The sequence below is a fragment of the Protopterus annectens genome, chromosome 1.part0, assembly GCF_019279795.1.
Source record: "Protopterus annectens isolate FY-2018-M chromosome 1.part0, PAN1.0, whole genome shotgun sequence".
In the NCBI taxonomy this organism is placed as follows: Eukaryota; Metazoa; Chordata; order Ceratodontiformes; family Protopteridae; genus Protopterus; species Protopterus annectens.
In genome coordinates, this window is record NC_056725.1 from 434,969,038 (window position 1) to 434,987,511 (window position 18,474).

The 18,474-nt window shown below is 38.8% G+C and overlaps 1 protein-coding gene across 1 annotated transcript in view; it reads left to right on the forward strand.

Moving 5' to 3' along the window:
* Positions 1-18,474, forward strand: part of MDGA1 (MAM domain containing glycosylphosphatidylinositol anchor 1) — a 3,256,518-nt gene that overhangs the window by 2,535,307 nt on the left and 702,737 nt on the right. The window lies entirely within an intron of this gene.

The following is an 18,474-nucleotide window of genomic DNA, read 5'->3' on the forward strand; positions in this document are numbered from 1 at the left end:
AACCCACAGTTAGGACAGCTGTTTAATCTTAGTCTCACCTCCGGATACGTACCCAGGGAGTGGTGCACAGTGACTGTGGTCCCACTCCACAAAGGCGGTGCCTCCACCGACCCTGGAAATTACCGTCCCATTAGCTTGACAAGCCTTATCTGCAAAGTCATGGAGAGGATCATAATGGAACTCATAAATAAAGACATAGGGAACTTGCAGACTTTGGATCCAACCCAGTTTGGCTTTGTCAAAGGCAGATCATGCCTTTTAAACTTGGTTGACTTTTTCGAAACAGTCACCAAGGCCATTGACGAGGGAAAGGCAGTCCATACAGCCTACCTAGACCTGGCGAAGGCTTTTGATACAATACCTCACTCGGGTATCATTGAAAAACTCATCAACCTAAATGTAAACCCATACATTACAAGATGGGTTGCAAACTGGCTGAGTGACAGAACCCACAGGGTCAAAGTTGCTGGCGCCATGTCAGACTCAAAGCCTGTCACAAGTGGTGTCCCACAGGGCTCAGTCCTGGGCCCACTCTTGTTTGGCATCTACTTTTCTGAAGTACAAGCAAACACAGGAGGGTTATGGCTGACAAAGTTTGCAGATGACTGCAAACTGGGCGCCGTAGTTGAAAACACATCCAACACAGATATCCTTCAGAAGGGTCTCACAGAAACGGATAACTGGTGCCAGAGCCATGGCCTAAAGTTAAATGCCAAGAAATGCATAGTCATACCCTTTGGGAAAAATAAGGTTACCCCTAGCTACCATATAGGTGGCAATCCCCTGAACACAGAAGAAGTTATTAGGGACCTGGGAACCCAGGTTGACAGTAGCCTTTCATTCAACACTCATATTGCTAAATTAGTTAGGAAGACCTTCTACATTGCCCACCTTATCATGAAGGGATTCACATCTAGATCAAGGGAAGTCATAGTCTCCCTATACTCATCACTCATCAGACCAATGATCGAGTACAATGCCCCATTCGGAATGTATCTGACCCGACACTTGCAGCAGCTGGAGAGGCCACAAAAGTTCCTCACCAAAAGGATAAAGGGTCTCAAAAATCTGTCTTATGCTGCCCGACTGAAAGAACTCCAGTTATATTCAGTTGCTTACCGCATGCTCAGAGGTGACCTATGCCTGACATACAAGGCCATGTCAAACCCAGATTTGATGAACATGCTTCATCTCAAAAAATCTAGATCACTCAGAGCCACAAGGGCGGGAGACTTAAACCTCAACACGGTTATTAATAGGACGTGCTGGAGGGATAGATTCATCACCCAAAGACTCCCTATGCTGTGGAACAAAATCCCGGTTTATGTGAGGCAGAGCACCTCGCTGGTCTTGTTCAAGAGGAATCTTGACCAATGGAAGGGAGATCGCAGATACACCCCAGGGGTTACCTCAGTGTCACTGCTCGACAGAGGCACAGCAAAATAATGGGCATAGTTTCTCCAAACTAAAGGGGTGGCGTAAGCCACAAAACTATGGGCTAGGCTTATAAATGCCCTCAGGCAGATAGCCTAGTATGAACCTATGAACCTATGAACCTATGAACTGGGCATTCCTAGACTTGGAGAAAGCATATGGCAAGGTCCCAAAAAAGCTGATTTGGGCAGTCCTGTGATGATTCCAAGTCCCAGAAACATTAGTAGAATTAGTGAAAACTATGCATAAAGACCCAAGAATTCAAGTATGAACAGTGTTGAGTCTCACAGAGTGGTTCCCAGTGAGAGTGGATGCAAAAGGGTTCAGCTCTGAGCCCAATGCTGTTTATAGTGCTGCTGGACTACATTAACAAACAGGTTGGTGGGGGAGGGAGGACAGATCAACAAAGTTGCTGTATGTAGTCTATGTAACACTACAGGCAGACTCGGATCAAGAACTTCAGCAAAGGATAGGGGAATGGAATACAAAACTGAAGGCATATGGGATGAAACTGAGTACAGATAAGACAGTGGTAATGGCAGCAAATGAGGGAATCAAAAGATACTGACATTTGAGGTAGGAGGGAAAATAGTGCAACAGGTTAATGTAAGTATCTAGGAGGGGTGGTTGAGGACTAGAGAAGACTGAATGACAAGGTCAAAGATAGAATCAGAGGGTCTGCAGACAACTGGCAGAGTGTGTCAGGTGTAGTGTATGATAGGAGAATGCCAAAGAAGCTGAAAAGTAAAGTGTACAAAACAGTGGTGTCACCAATACTACTGTATGGTACAGAAACCTGATTGGTAAAGGCAGAGCAGTTGAGAAAGCTTGAGGTGATGGAGAGGAAGTACCTGAAATGGATGGTGGGATGCACACTGTAGGACAGATGAAGAAATGAGGACATAAGAGTAGAAGCCAAACTGTCTCCAGTTGTAGAAATGGTGAAAGAGAACAGATGACAGTGGCTTGAGCACATGTGCACAAAAGCAAAATACAATCTGGTAAAGAATAGTTGACACAGACAGGAAGAAGACAAGAGGAGAAGAGTGCATCCAGCAAAGAGATCGATGGACTGTGTTTGAGAAGACCGGTTACAGTCAGACATGAATGTCAAACAAGTTAGGACAGTGGCATTGAATAGAGAAAGAGATGGTGACAGTTGCCAGGGCACCCTGACCCTATGTAGAAAGTGAAAAAAGGGGGTTGATGATGATGATGTAAACACAAATACCCTGGACTAGTTATTGTATACACCTACTAGAGGTACAAACATATTGGACTTGTTACTCAAATGTATGAGAGAACACTGCATCCCCCAGATCCACAACCAGTGTTGTCCTTTCTGGTAAGGTTAGACCAAAAAATGTTTTTCTTTAAAATAAGAATCAATTCTGTAACCTCAGCAAACACTGTAACACTTAGAAACTACTCCAAGGCAAACCACCTATTATTAAGAGATAACCTGTTAAAATTTAAATATTAATATCTGCAAAATGAACAGCACCAGATCTACTAGAGCTAAGGTTTTGAACTTTGCTTGCGACTTAATAGGACATGTTGGAAGGACAGGTATGTATCTCAGAGAATCCCCATTCTCTGGAATAGGCTTGTTATCTATGTGATACAGAGCCCTTCCCTAACCATATTCAAGTGCAAACAGAACATTGGATGGGAAATCAGAAATTCCCCCTTGGTCTGACACCTATGTCGCTGATGGACAGAGGCAAACTTTAAATCATTCCCAATCTAACATACACCCCTTAAAATAACCTCTAAGACACAATATGGAGTGCATGGTTAGGCTTCTAAATGCCCCAATGGTCTTTAGCCTGGTACATGGCTATGAACCTATGAACCCTGTATAAAGGGTGCATGGGTACATGATTGCCTACAAAATGCTTAATTAATCTATTTTGATTCTGGTAGATTTGCTTCAGCTCTACGGTCATGACTGCATGTGTCTCATAATCTGTGCACTCATTCTGTCAGTTTCAAGTACATTTTTGGCAGATGAATTGTATTTCAAGTCATGCAGTCTTAAACAGTCATACTGGACCCTGAGAGGAATACCCACTGTTGTATGAAGAACATAAGGGAGTTCATAGTTATATGTGAGACAATACATTTTTATGGCTTATATTGTCCTTTGTTCTTCAGAATACATTCACCTGACAGGTGACTCAGTTCCATCCCTTCCATTTAATGGAGCACTGGCTACCATCACCAGAAAGGGTGTTTATAACAACCTCTTAGCCATGAGGACAGAAGGGTGCTGCTTCAACAACAGTTCTATGGCTGCATGGTTTTGGCATGTCTTAATGGGAACATAAATAACTAAAAAACAAGCGACATTGACCAGCCAAAGAAATGAGCAGTACACACATATTAAGCAATTTTACATAAAGCTAAAAGCATAATCTTGGAACAATAAAATGTAACATTGTATGTTATGTAGCACCCATCAGAACCATTACAAGGGTAAGGTGAAGGGGGGTTAGGCAGAAACTGTCAGCAGGTGTGATGAGCATTGCAAAAGAGGCACAAATCATATGCAAGGAAGTGCCAGGGATTAAGCAGCTGATATCATAGCTGCTGAAAAGAATGTGTCTAGTAGCTTAACTCTTATTTAGTTTTTTTTAGACCTCAACATTTAGTTGAGCAGAGAAGTGTAGGTACTATATGTACTATCTACAGCTCTGGTTGTGAGCCTAATGAAGCAAGATAGCCAAGAATATGACAAGGATAAGTAAGTGATGCCATAGTTTATTGTACCCCTTCTATATACTCATAATCACACTTATGGTACTGAAAGTATGTCCAGTGATATAAGACGTTTGGTTTGTAGATTATCGAGTTCCCACAAGCTACATGGCCTCAAAGGAGGTTCCAACAAGAAACACTCCAAAGAGCAGACTCAGAAGGAACTGTTGATTATACCTGGCTTGGCATTTCCTCACGACTGAACAGGAAGCAGGTGGAGTTCCCTTGTTAACAATCCAGCTACTCAACTGCAAGGCACTTCTGCAGCAATACAAACCTAGTTTTTATGTTATTATCTTGGATATGATTGCTGACAATTGTATTCAGAAGGGCTTTTCACATTTTGCTTAAATTCTGTGAAAGTGCTGTGAGTCTTGTACATTTTTTATAGCCATATATAATCTGCAGGCCAATGCTACTTTAGTGACCATTTCTTCATTTCCTTTTCTGAAAGCTTATCTTCATCTACTAGCTGTGTCAGTGCCAAATCTCTCTCTCTCTCTCACTCTCTCTCTCTCTCTCTCTCTCTCTCTCTCCTTCACTAGTACAAACCTTTAAATGTACTCCCAACCATCTAGCCATAAATGCTTTGCATATAATTGTATATGTCTTATCTAGATGTTCTTCACACTTCACTGTATATGTTTGTAATTTACATGTGTTACTGCATACAATGTCTTTTACATCTGTTTCCTTCTAATCCCCTTGCTGTGTATATTCTGTTGTTACTCTTCTCCAATCTGAGATTGAAAAAGGTCAAGTTGAGATCAGTTCTCAAATAAAATATGTTGGCTGATGTGATTTTTTTCAGATATGCCAATGCTCTGCTATATCTACAACATTCTCATAGAGCCTTGCCCAAAGCATAAATCGTTTTGGAATTTTCTGATGTGATTCAATAGCTATGAAGATGTTTTCAAAAATTTTAGTTCGTAGGTTTCTGATTTTAATAAGGGCATTAAAATATGAAAGAAAGGTCACTGAGCCATAACAATAAATAATTTCTGTTCCCAAACACAACCTTCATTATGTTAAATCTTCACAAAAATTTGAAATGGGTTACAGGCTTTTTTCACTGCTCTGAGTGCACTGCATGTTTTCAAGATAAATATTTAGTATACTACATTACCAATGATGGATACATTTTTTTCATTTTTTTTGTACATTTAGATCATTGGATTTGCCTGTTACTCATGTCATGTCCATTAACCTGGTTAAGAAAACTAATAGATTAAAAAAAATAAATAAATATACTCACCTTGCCAATGCTTAGTGAGTTATGATGGAATATTGTATGAAGACATAGTTTAATTTAGCCTATGACCAATGTATTTCAGGGCAGCTGGACACAGACAATATCAGCTGCAAGCCTTGATTGTCACATGAGGTATGACCGTCAGAGGTCACAATGTTTTATATGATGCAAAATGTTGATGGTGCAGCATCTGATGCCAAAATAGGCTGAAGTCTTGCAGCAAGGAAAGCACTAGACCAAACAAAAGGTATTCACATCAACTACTCTGAATTTCTGCACAACATGATGATGGAATTGTGGCTGTTAGGAAAATGCTTACATATGGTGACATCATAAAAATGCAATTAAGGCAAAAATCAATTAAAACTGAATTAATACTGAATGCATCTGTGAAGACGTCCCAAATAGCCTTCTCTCTGGTATTCACTGGAACATGGGCCATAGTATGCACCTCTGGAATGAAGTACCAAATAGTGCTGTCTGTGGCCAAAGGAGCTGTAGACTAACTGAGTTCTGGGTTGTCTGACCTGCTAAGCTTGACAGAAAGGTGGGGGAGGTCATTCAATGACTGCCCTGGCCGTGATAACTGGGTTTGACCTGAAAAAGATTGTTTGGGTCGGAGGCAGCATGGTCAGCTTTGGGTGGCATTACTCCAGAGTTGGGTTCCTTGGGTAACATGGTCAGCTTTGGGTGGCATTATTTCAAAGTTCCTTTCTAAGACTATGCCAGAATTCCTGGACCTAGGGTTATTTTTGGAAAGGGGGTACCCTGGAGATGTGTTAGATAGCACAGCTATTGAAATAATTTCTAGAAGGGATGTAGATTTTCCCCCAATTTTAAAATACGTTTTTTCCAAGAGAATGGTTGTCAACACTAGGGTAAAGAGTAAACCCAGGTTTTGTTTGGACATGAGTGTAGACAATTTTGAGATATGTAAGATCATTAGTGGAAACTGTAAGGTTATTTTGGGAAATGGAGATATGGTTAAAGCACTGGGCGAGACTCCACTTTTTGTGTACAAGAAAAGTCAGAGTGTAAAACATATGTTGGAGAATAGTGGAAGGAGCATCCCACACTTGGTCATTGGTAACATTGGTATGATGAAATGTATGGGTTGTAGGGCATGTAGATACTTCCAGGTAGGCCCTCACATTTTTTTAGAACACCTTGATTACAAATATCACTGATCCTGGTAGGGTAGATTGTAGTACTGAGGGAATTTTGTAGTACTGAGGGAATTGTTTATGTTGCCATGTATAGTGGATGTCCAGCTTTTTACGTGGGTATGCCCACTAGACGTTTGAGAAAGCATACTCTGGAACATTTATATGCAATTAGGACTAAAAACCTTAACAATGCTTTATACAAACATTCTATTGTATATGGTAATTGGAAAAAATTTATGTTTTCGGTTATGGAAATAGTGAATGTGGATATCAGGGGTGGTGATTTTAGGAGTACTGTTGAACAAAAGGAGGCAGAATGGCAACTTAGGCTTGCCTCCTACATGCACCCTGGGTTGAACAATGCTGTCAATATTGTGTTTTTTTTTAAATACAAAAATTAACATCAGTAAGTGAAGGTTTCATAACAGTTATATAAATATACACATTTTTTAATATTATAGTTGTAACTTTGATGCATAATTCTGATGTACTGATTAACTGTAGATTGGTCACTTTAAAAGATTTTTTAAGAGATTATTAGTAAAAGAGCTTGATTGGTTCTTTTTTAATTGAGCACATTATTTAAAATGTGTATACATGGGTATATTCTGTGTTTCTGAAGAAGTCTTTTGACGAATAGAGCAATTAAAGTGTTTTACGCTAAAAAAACTGCATCCTTCTCTGGTGGCTCTTGGTATTTTTCTGTTATTACCTTCAAGTTCTTGAATCACCTATGGGGATGGCACTGGAAACTCTTTAGAATTAGGAACTTCTTTCCAGGTCCTACTTCTGGATTTTTTCACCACTTTAGCATCATTTGCTGTTTGCTCCTCCAAGGTTGGTTGGAGTCTCTTCCTGATAAGTAGGCTTCTCTCTTGACTATGTGCTGCTTCTAGACCCATAAAGAGGCCTTGAGCTTCTAACAAAATGTGCTGCCATCTATCTTTCAGTACTTGCAGTGAGGGAATACCTATAAGGAATGTAGGTCTAATTGTTAGCATGTTGAACAATACCAGGAAATCAAGAAAATCTTTCCAAACTGTTAACCTATCCAAGGTAGTGTCCATGATTCTCTCACACACACAAAGGAGGGTGAAGTAGAGAGAGGGAGCCATGTTTACTAGGAACTAGCACAGTGAAAAATATTCATGTGTTACCAAGGGATCAAGAAGAATAATAAGAAATTCCAAATCCAACACACACACTTAGCCCAGTTCTAAGTCAAAAACCTGGCAGGAACACAACAATCATGTAAACTCTATGTGGTAGAAAACCAACTCACATAATTACATTGGACAGTGGCCAGGCTCTCCAGTGTTAGTGCACAATCACAAATCCTGTGATACAAACCAATAAGCAAAAGCACCAAACTAAACCTGCACAAATGTTGGTCCTATAAACATAGCAAGTTGCTTGATAAATGCCACCAGTGATGGTTCTGCACTAACCCAAATCTGGGGAAAGGCCACTAAAAAGCCACAACTCCCTGTAGGATGAAGCAAAACTTCAACAAAAACCTGCTCTTTCTTCCAACTGAGGACTGACAAATCTATGACCATTGTGAACCCACTGCATTACTACATTTTATGTCTTACAGCCTTTTAGCACAAGAAAATGGAAAAGCCAAAATAATGTTTAGGGTGGGTCAAAGCTTAACACAGTGATATATATTTTTTAAATATTGCTCTCTTAACTTAGGGGTTACTAGTATAGTGGTGCAGTGTTAGTGTACATTTCCTGAAGGATTTGAGGTATGAAACTCAAATGGCTGTCACTTCTGTTACTTAAACTTTACTGAATAACCAGAAAATCATAATCTTCTGAGGAATAGACCAAAATATCCTTGCTTCACCTTACCACAAACAGTGAGACTATAGAAAAGACTGAATTATAGTTGTAAACAAAGAAAATATAATGGACCAAATATGAGGAAACACTTGGCTTTCTGTGGAATTCTGGACAGTCAAGAGGAATGCCTCCACCATAACCAAAAATTCAACATAATCAGCTAGCACCACCAGGCTTAAACCTGCAACCACTACCTTCCAGTCTAAAGCTTTACTGCAAATCCACTAGTCAAATCATTCTTTACATGAAGTTAATTTACCTAAATGATTACTGGCAGATAGCTTCTGTAGCTCATTTCTTCAAGTTGGCCACAACAACGAGTTTCACACAGGAAGAGCAGTTTGAATACCTCCCTTGACCACCGCCCCCAGTGGGACTCGCTTGAGGGCAAACTGGCTTGTGGGTAAGCCCAGCTTAAATCCCTGACCACCAAATCAATGAATCCCTGTTGACTAGTATGTATCTCTGATAAAAATAACAACATGAAGGAACTGTAATTTATAGGCAATCAAAACTACAAATAAAGTAAGTCTCTGTAGTAGTAATTCTAGAAATTGTCACTTTTCAAAAATTTATAATGGATCTGCTTGTAACGCCATGCTTCAGTAACACAAATGCATAACATGGCATACTGCAAGATTACATATTTCATTATCTTGAATTCCATGACCTTTTAATTATATTAGTGTTTAAATGCTGACTGAATGAAATTGAATAGCAAATACAGTCTAATAAATGTAAAATTATAAGTAAATACAGCTAAATGTGTAAATCAGCCTTTTTGTCAAACTTATGAGAATAGAATACTTCAGAAGTAATTTAAAATTTGTAATGTATTTCATTTTGTTAGCTGTGTATAAAGAACATAATTAGATATTTTATTTCTTACATTCTATTTGCAGAGGAGAATGCTTTGTAGTGTCTTTTTTTTATAGAAGGAAATTATTTTTGTTATGAATCACAGAGTAAATGCATAAAGGAAACAGATCAGAACACAGAATTGTAATACATTTCAAGCAGTCACAATAAACTGCATTCATCCGAGGAACTCAAAATTATTATCAGGTGAAATTAGAAGAGCAATGAATGAGCATAATCTGTACCATGCTGAAGATAGAATACAGAGGTCCACAGATGAGGCAATTAACTTCAGCCTTCCATGTATTACAGGCGTCGAGCCATGTTTCTACAATAGACATGTGCATGTGTATGTGATCACATAAGGATGAGTTGCAGATTTTATTACCTTGATTATTACCATATAATACTGAAATAATGCTGATACAATCATATGTTTTCTAGCCTCACATGGTGAATGAAAAAAAAAAAAAAATATATATATATATATATATATGTGTGTGTGTGTGTGTGTGTGTGTGTGTGTGTGTGTGTGTGTGTCTGTGTATGTATAAAGTAGTATGGAGCATAATTCTCCCTCTCTGTCAAGTTTCACATGTAGGGAAGGGTATGGGATCAAAAGTGTAAAGTATGTCAGCCCATTTGAAACCAATACATAGATTTGGGCAATAAAGCATTTTTTTCAGTTGTTCATCCAGTGTTGTATAGAAATCTGCCAACGTGAAATGTAGCCAGGTGGTAAGCAGCCTTATTTTGTCAGGGAACCACCTTCCTCCAGATGCTATGTATCAGTTAATGCTTTCATGGAAATGAGAGCTATAATTATTTCATAATGTGTTTATTTATTTTAAATCATTATGATTTTACTTATTTCAGTAGTCATCATAACTGGTTTCATCCAGGCCACTCACTCCTTCTAACTCCAAGTCATGATACTTGGGGACACATTGGCTGTACTGTAGCTTTCTCATGTTAATGAATCTATAAGTATGAGGTGAATGTTAGTCATTCCTGATCCTTTTTTTTCAAACTGGATGTGTTTTAGTGCAAGTAGATCGGGGACTCTAAATTATCCATAAGTGCAAGTGTGTGCATGTGAGATAAAAAACAAAGAACTGGCTTCCATCTTCCATTTCCTCATTTTTGCCTTGTAAGCTTCATGGATGGCACTGACTCTCCACGGGGTCAGTATGGAATCCAGCTGCTATGCATGATAGAAAGAGGGAAGATTATTTTCTCATTCCTTTTCATTCTCATTAACACGTACACAGTACTGATTGCTGTGATGAAGACCTCAGAGTGTCCATATCTCAATTCAGCATCTCTTCCTCTTTTTGTCTCTTTAAAAGTAGCAGACCTTCATTCAAGTGTATTTATCCCCCTACCTGCTTATTCCACAACTAAAATCTAGCCCAGGTTTCACTCACAAATGGCAAGGGTAAACACTTTGGTTCTACACACAGTGAACTACCAGAAGAAAATGCTCAAATGTAACAGCTTGGAGTTCCTTGGCAGTACTTAACTGCTAACAGTGGATGCAAAGCACTGCTATGTGTTTTCTTGCTGTTAAGACAGCAGTCTGATGTAAGAAACATCTACATTTTTTCTTGTCCGTACGTTAATACTCACTTTTCAGTATTGTGCTGCTTATAAATTTCACTTATGTAAGCATTGTTCACCTGTTGCATGATATATAAAGTCTGTATTCATATTACAAAAAATGTTATACTACATTTAGGCTGCACCTGACAAGGTCTTAGTATCCATACAATTCTTGGTTTACCAAATATATACATAAATAACTGAGTAAACACTTACTTCTTTAATTAAAAAAATTGCTAAGATAATGGAGCCTTGTGTGGCAGTGGCCTCTCCGGCTCCGTTTGTGCACTTTGTGGTTCTGGTTTGTACTTACACATTTTGTTGATATGTGGGTCTGTCAGCCTGGTTGATTGTGTCCAGCATCCTGCTGTCTGCAGTCATGGTGTCTGTGGAGTCCCTGATGTGAGTTTTTTTGCTTTTTTGGATCTTGTGACTAGAAGAAGGCCTTCAGTGGTAAGTTGCTGGATGCAGAAGCAGAAGCCAAAACCTGTCTGCCAGTGCAATATTGGAAATGCATTTTGGGTTGGAGAGAACCGGAATTAATTTTTTGGGAAATGATAATGGTAGATGGGGATGATGGAGGAGGAGGAAAGATCATTTGAGTGGTTGTGGCCATTTGGGTCTGTAGATTGTGGCGGTTATGAGGCCTGTGGGGTCAGATGGTTCAGTCTTGGGATTTAAATTTGTTGGTATTGGAGTGGAGATGCAGTGGTTTGAAGACTGAATCTTCGGCTGGACTGGGACTTGGATGCTTCTGGTACTGGAGTGGTGACGCAGTTGTTGAAACTTCTTTAAAGGGAAGACATATAGGTAGGTAAGCATAGATAAACATATCTAATCTATACAAGCAAACTATTTTTTATTTGCACCAGAAGTTTGAGAAAATCATGTATAAAGTTTAGGAACAATACACTACACACTACTACAGACACCACACACATTGCCAAGACATGTTCTCTCTCTCTCTCTCTCTCTCTATATATATATATATATATATATATATAGATTCACTTTATAATTTCGAAATACTAAAATACCGAATTTCAGTATTTCGAAATCATAAAGTCGAATGTCCATCATCCTGACAGCACACAATCGCGAAACACACAATCACGAACACATACAAACCATACACCACACAACGCATACATCGTCCAACCCACACTACAACAAACAAAACACACACAAACACAAAAACACAAACAAACAAACCTACACTACATGTAAGCAGGGGGGCTGTGCCCCCCCCTATTTATATATACTAACTCCGAGATCGCACAGACACAAAAAGGAAACAAACACCCACACATTTCCCAGACCCTCGCACACACACAAACATCACACATATACATACGTCCACACAGTCCAACACACTCAAACTCCCACAAAAAACCCTTACAAAACACTCACTTACCTTCAATTGCACCTACATCCATACACGATACATCCGCAACACCGCATGCCATGTACCGTAAGCCATAACTGCAAATTTGAGATTTTTGAATTTGCGATTATGCACTTTCGTGATTTTCAGTTTTCGACTTTATGATTTTGAATATGGATCTACTATATTTGATCGAATTTCATTTGGTCGAAAATGATTTCAGGCAGTCCACTTCAATGAAACCTCATTTGGTTGAAAGCACATTTGTTCGAATTACATTTGGTCGAAAATGGTATAAAGCCCCTGCCCCACTGCAGTGCAACCCTGGGGTGAGAATATAAAGTTGGGGGGGTGTGGGGGTACAGCTCCCCACATAATTGCAGTTTATGCACTATTATATACATGTTTATCCATTAAAAATACATTAAAACATGTAACATAAGTAAAAATGTGTTGCAAAATGTGGGGGGCTATGCCCCCCACACACACCCTGACTTTATATTCTCACTCCAGGGTCGCACTGCATTGGGGCAGGGGCTTTATACCATTTTCGACCAAATGTAATTCGTCCAAATGTGCTTTCATCCAAATGAGGTTTCAGTGAAGTGGGCTGCCTGAAATCATTTTCGACCAAATGGAATTAGACTAAAAGCAGTAGACCCATATTATATATATATATATATATATATATATATATATATATATATATATGTGTGTGTGTGTGTGTGTGTGTGTGTGTATGTGTGTGTGTGTGTATATATATATATATATATATATATATATATATATATATATATATATATGCTTATTTTAATAAATGGATTGTTTTTCACTGAAATAATCCTGAAGAGGAATAGTTCAATGAATAGTTTGTTGACATATGATTAATAGCATTGGTTTAAAAAGTAGCACAGGCCCACACGGTGTTGTCACCTCACAGCAAGAGGTTGCTCTCAGCTGGAATGCCTTCTTGCAGAGTCTGAAAGCCCTCCCTACATTCACATGGGTTTCCTGTGGGGTCTACGGTTTCCTCCCACATTCCAAAGATATGCAGCCAGTGGATTCAAGACTCTAAAGTGGCCATTGGTGTGAATGCACATGTCAGTGTGTGATACTGAAGAGCAGTTTCAGCAGGGCTAACCACCCAACAGTGTGAACCTTAGCTCTAGGTACCTGTCACTGTTAAGATGATATCTTCACCCCATGTGCTAAACTGTGAAAAGAGGTTGTGGATGGATGGATGGATGGATGCATGCATGGATGGATGGATGGATGGATGGATGGATGGATGGATGGATGGATGGCTAGGTGGACAGATTTGATAAACAGGTAAGTAAATTGGTCAGAAAAACCTTTTAGCAATGATCAGAGGATCTGGCAAAGGCAACACAAAATTTGGGACAGAATAAGATGGGCAGTTGCATATATTCAACTATGTATCTACAGAGTGTGAAATAGCTTAAGACATAATTGTGTGTTCTAATTTTATCCCCAAAATTATACCTCTTGCCAGGCAGCTCTAAAAGCTGTTTCCATATATAACATTTCCATTGTCCTTGTGCCTGGAAAGGTTCTGAATCAGTTTGCTTAAGTAATTAATGAATACATTAAATTAAGAGTACTTGGTTGCCAGTGTCTCACCATATCAAACAAAAATACATTTAAATTAAATGTTATGAGACTTATTTTGTTCAGAATTGCCAAAATTATTAAATTCCTTTTATATTTGTTAGAAAATAGAATAGCTGTAAGGTAAAATATTTGTTAATAGCAGCAATTCTTTCAAGTTTGGGTTCCAGAGGAAAGAATGAGATGGCGTCATAGTTAGCATTGCAGTGGAAAATTTGATTTTTTGATTAGAAAGATTGATTATAAAATTAGATAAAAATAAAAAAATAAAATAAAATGAATAGGCAATATGGATGCATATATATGTGAAATACATGCTGGAGTTTCCTAGCTTCTGATAGATTCTTGTTTGTTATACCATCACATGAAGAGCAATGAATACATTTTTTCAACAATTTAGTAGTGAGTAGGTTTCGCAGTTTGTAGAAAAGATAAACAGTGTGTTTGATTTTTATAGAATTAATCAAGTCATCATACAAGGAAGTTTCATTGAAGTGGGTCTGCTGACTTGGTTGTCAGTGAAATGAACTGTCGACAAAATGAAGGTGACCCATATATACACACACATATATATATATATATATATATATATATATATATATATATATATAGTGGATGGCACAGTGGTGCAGTGGTAGCATTGTCGCCTCACAGCAAGAGGTTCTCTGATTCGATTCTCAGCTGGAGTGCATTCTGTGTGGAGTCTTCATGTCCTCCCTGCGTCCGTTTGTTTTTTCTCCAGGTACTCCGGTTTCCTCCCACGTTACAAAGACATGTGTCTGTAGCATTTCTCCCTGGGCATCCACTGAAAACTGGCTTTGTTCAAGTCGGACTTTCCTGGTAAACAAATGTTAAGTATATATATATATATATATATATATATATATGTATAGATATATATATATATATATATATATATATATATATACATATATATATATATATATATATATATATATATATATATATACAAACATATATATATATATATATATATATATATGAATGCATATACATACATACATATGTATGTACAGAGAGATTGATAGATATATGTACACACACATAAACATGGAACATGGCTTTTGCAACAAATATTTGCTGTCAGTATAGATCAAAAGGTAAAATTTCCAAGAACACCTAATGTCAAAATGTTATTGTTGCACCTAAGGTAAGTGGGAATGTATAGTACTGCCAAAGCTTCCTCTTACAATGAAAGTTTGAACAGTGGGGTTGAATTTGTTTGTGTGTGTGTGTGTGTGTGTGTGTGTGTGTGTGTGTGTGTGTGTGTGTGTGTGTGTGTGCGCGCATGTGAATAACTTTGTCTGTGTTTTTTGTTTAATGGTACTGTTAGGGAAAGTGTGTTTAATAACCTTGGATGTATGTTTGACAATGTTATTAGAAGAAGTGGTAGGGTTAGGGACAGGGTTAAGCACATATTACTAAGCTGGGTACAGGAGAAAGACGATGCCTTACTTACATGTGCTAACTGTAATCCTACCCTTACCCATGCCCTAGTCCCAGTTCAGAGTCCCTCATCTCCTCCTCAACTCTAAGTTGAACAGCAACAAAAAAAGTCCATTCCTGTGATCTGGTACTCCAAATCAAATGCAAAATTTCCAGGCTGAACCCCTTAATATTAAGTGGAGGGTGGAAGAGAAAAAAAAAAGTTTCTGTTTTTAAAAGCTATAGCAATCATCTTGCTAAATCTGTAATAAGTACATTGTTTTAATGTATGTCACATGCAATGCATTTAAGAGCTTCAGCCCTCTGTCCTTAATGTAAACCCAGTATTGGCATTTATTTCTTTATCAACTGCTACCATCTCACTAATGATTGACCAACATATCCCAATTGCATCAACAGGCACCTTATTCTGGCCCTCTTTATATCATGCTATCTGTGCATCTGGTCCATTTCTGCACATTAGGGCACTAAATAGCCTATTATACTACCAGTATGCAGATAAATTTTGCCTACAAGTCAGTGGTCTCTGTAGTGACTGGTAGACATAGCTGTTTGGAGAAAGGTAAATTTGATGTAAATTTTCAATGAATTGTGTTTTAATCATTCTTTGTTTTTACAATACATTTGTGTTTGTATGTTTATAGGTTCATAGGTATATACTAGGCTATTTACCAACAGGGCCATTAAAAGCCTAGCCATGCAAGCCAACTCAATTCTGTCTGTATATACCATGGGCATTTATTAGGAGGGGTTATGTTAGATAGAGAGTTTCTAGTGGTTATATGGGAGGTAGTATGCAAGTTTGGGCATTGCTGTATGCCTCTGTCTAGCAGAGATATTGTGGGCCAGACCTGGGTTGAATTTATGATTACCAGTCCAGTGGTCAGTGTTACACTTAGATAGGCTAGGGATGGATTCTGCTTAACATAGATGGGCAGCCTGTTCGAGAGCACATGGATCTTCTGAGACACATATCTGTCTTGCCAACATGCTTTATTACTGTTGCAAGCAAAATTTAAATCCTTGGATCTAGTGGTTCTGATGCTGTTCATTTTGCAGATATGCAAATAGTCCAACAGAGCTGGATCCAAGGATGCCTTGTATGCCAGGCATAGTTTAGTAATGTTTAGGAGTCAGAGTACAGAGATAATGCTTTAAGACAATCCATATAGAACAATGTGTTTATACCCTATATTCTCTTGGTAAGGAAACTTTGTGGGCATTCCGACTGTTGCATTTGTCTGGTTAGGTATATGCTGAAGGAGGCATTATTTTCAATGATGGGTCTGATAAAGGTTAGGTAAAGTGGCACTATGACCTCTTTGGACCTGTATGCTTTGCCCTTACTTATAAATTGGGTGACATAGAATGATTTTCTTACTACCTTGGTCACGTGATGTTCAAAGGCCAGATTAGTGCCTATATATGCTCCCAGATCCCTCACTACCAGGTCAGCTCTTTGGGGTATCTTATCAATGGAGTAATTAGCTTGGGTGGCAATTTTCCCAAAAGGCACTATAAAGTATTTCTTGGCATTGTTTCAGCCCATGACTTTGGCACCAGTAATTTCTCTGCGTTAAACCCTCTTGTAAAATATTTGTGTCATGGAGGGAATCTATGACAACTCCAATTTGCAGTCATCTGTGAACTTGGTCACCCAAAAGCCCTTGACATTAGTCTTTAACCCTGAGAAGTAGCCTGCTGGTGACCAGTCTCTTAGTGGAGGTGGTATCACCAATTCTGACTGCCTAAGTCCTGTCTGTCAGTTATCTGGCAATCTAATGAGTTATGTAGGAGTCTATGCCCAGTTTGGTGAGTTTGTCAAGTAAACACGAGTAGGGCACTGTACTGAATGTCTTAGCCAGGTCTACGTAGGTGGTATGCACCATTTATCCTTCATCCATTGCTTTGGCAAACTTCTCAAAGAATTCCAACAGGTTTAAAAAGCATAACCCTCGCTTGACAAAGCCAAACTATGTTGGTTCCAGTATCTGAAGTTTGGCTATGTCTTTGCTGATCATACCCATGATTCATTGCATGGCTTTGCATGTTAGACTAGTCGGACTAACAGCTCTGTAGTTTCCATGATCTGTTGGGTGTCCTCCCTTGTGAAATGGGATAACCATTGCAGTCATCCATTCTTGTGATACAAAGCCTGTTTTGAGGTTAGAGTTGAAAGGTGACTTAAGTGGTCCTGATAGGTCATGTTTCACACTATTTATGAGGCATCCCATGGTATCTTTGGGGTACACTGTCAAGTGTTTTTAGCATTAATGAGTGCCGCTAGGAATTGCTCCCTGTTAATAGTGTTAATAGTATGCTACTAGGTATTTCATCACAGAATGTGGGAAAGAGTGAAGGGGTGAAGTGTGAGCTGAATTTGTCAACCAGCAAACATGCTATGCTGCTCTGCTCAGTGAAAGTAGCACCACTGACAATCAGTTTGGCAGACTGATGTGTTCTGCCTTTGAGATTTTGGACATAGCTGTAGAAAGCCCTGAGGTTGTCCTTTGCCTATAAGGCTATCTTGACCTCATTACAGGCCTTGCTGTACTTAATTATTCCTCTTAGTTTCCTGTTTAATTAGAGAGCTCCTATTCTTGTGGGCGTTGGTCTTCCTAATTTTAGCCAGGACTTTTTCCTTTTGTTGTATAACCTATTAAGATTAGGATTCAACCAATGTGGTTTGCTTTTAGAGTTTCTTTTGGGCTTCTTTCTAGTAGTCTCAGTAGCCTCCATGCAGCCATTTACATGGTTGAAGAGTCACTCTAAACAATTCCGTATAGGCTGCTGAGAACCTGGGGTTGTGTCGGGCATTGACTTTTGACAAACTATCACTTAATAGGAAATAGTTTGTTTTGGAATAGTTTGTAATTGTTACGGGGTTTGTTGGGGTTACAAAGTTGATTTGTATTTCGAAGGAGTCAGCTTTGTGGCCCGACCTCTCCAGTGATTGTATGACACTGGGTGTGGGGGAGGGTTAGCAGTCTCCCATATTGGTGAGTACCACGTCCAGTATTTTTCAACCTCTGGTTGGCGTGGGCACTATCTGGTATTTCTAGGTATAATAA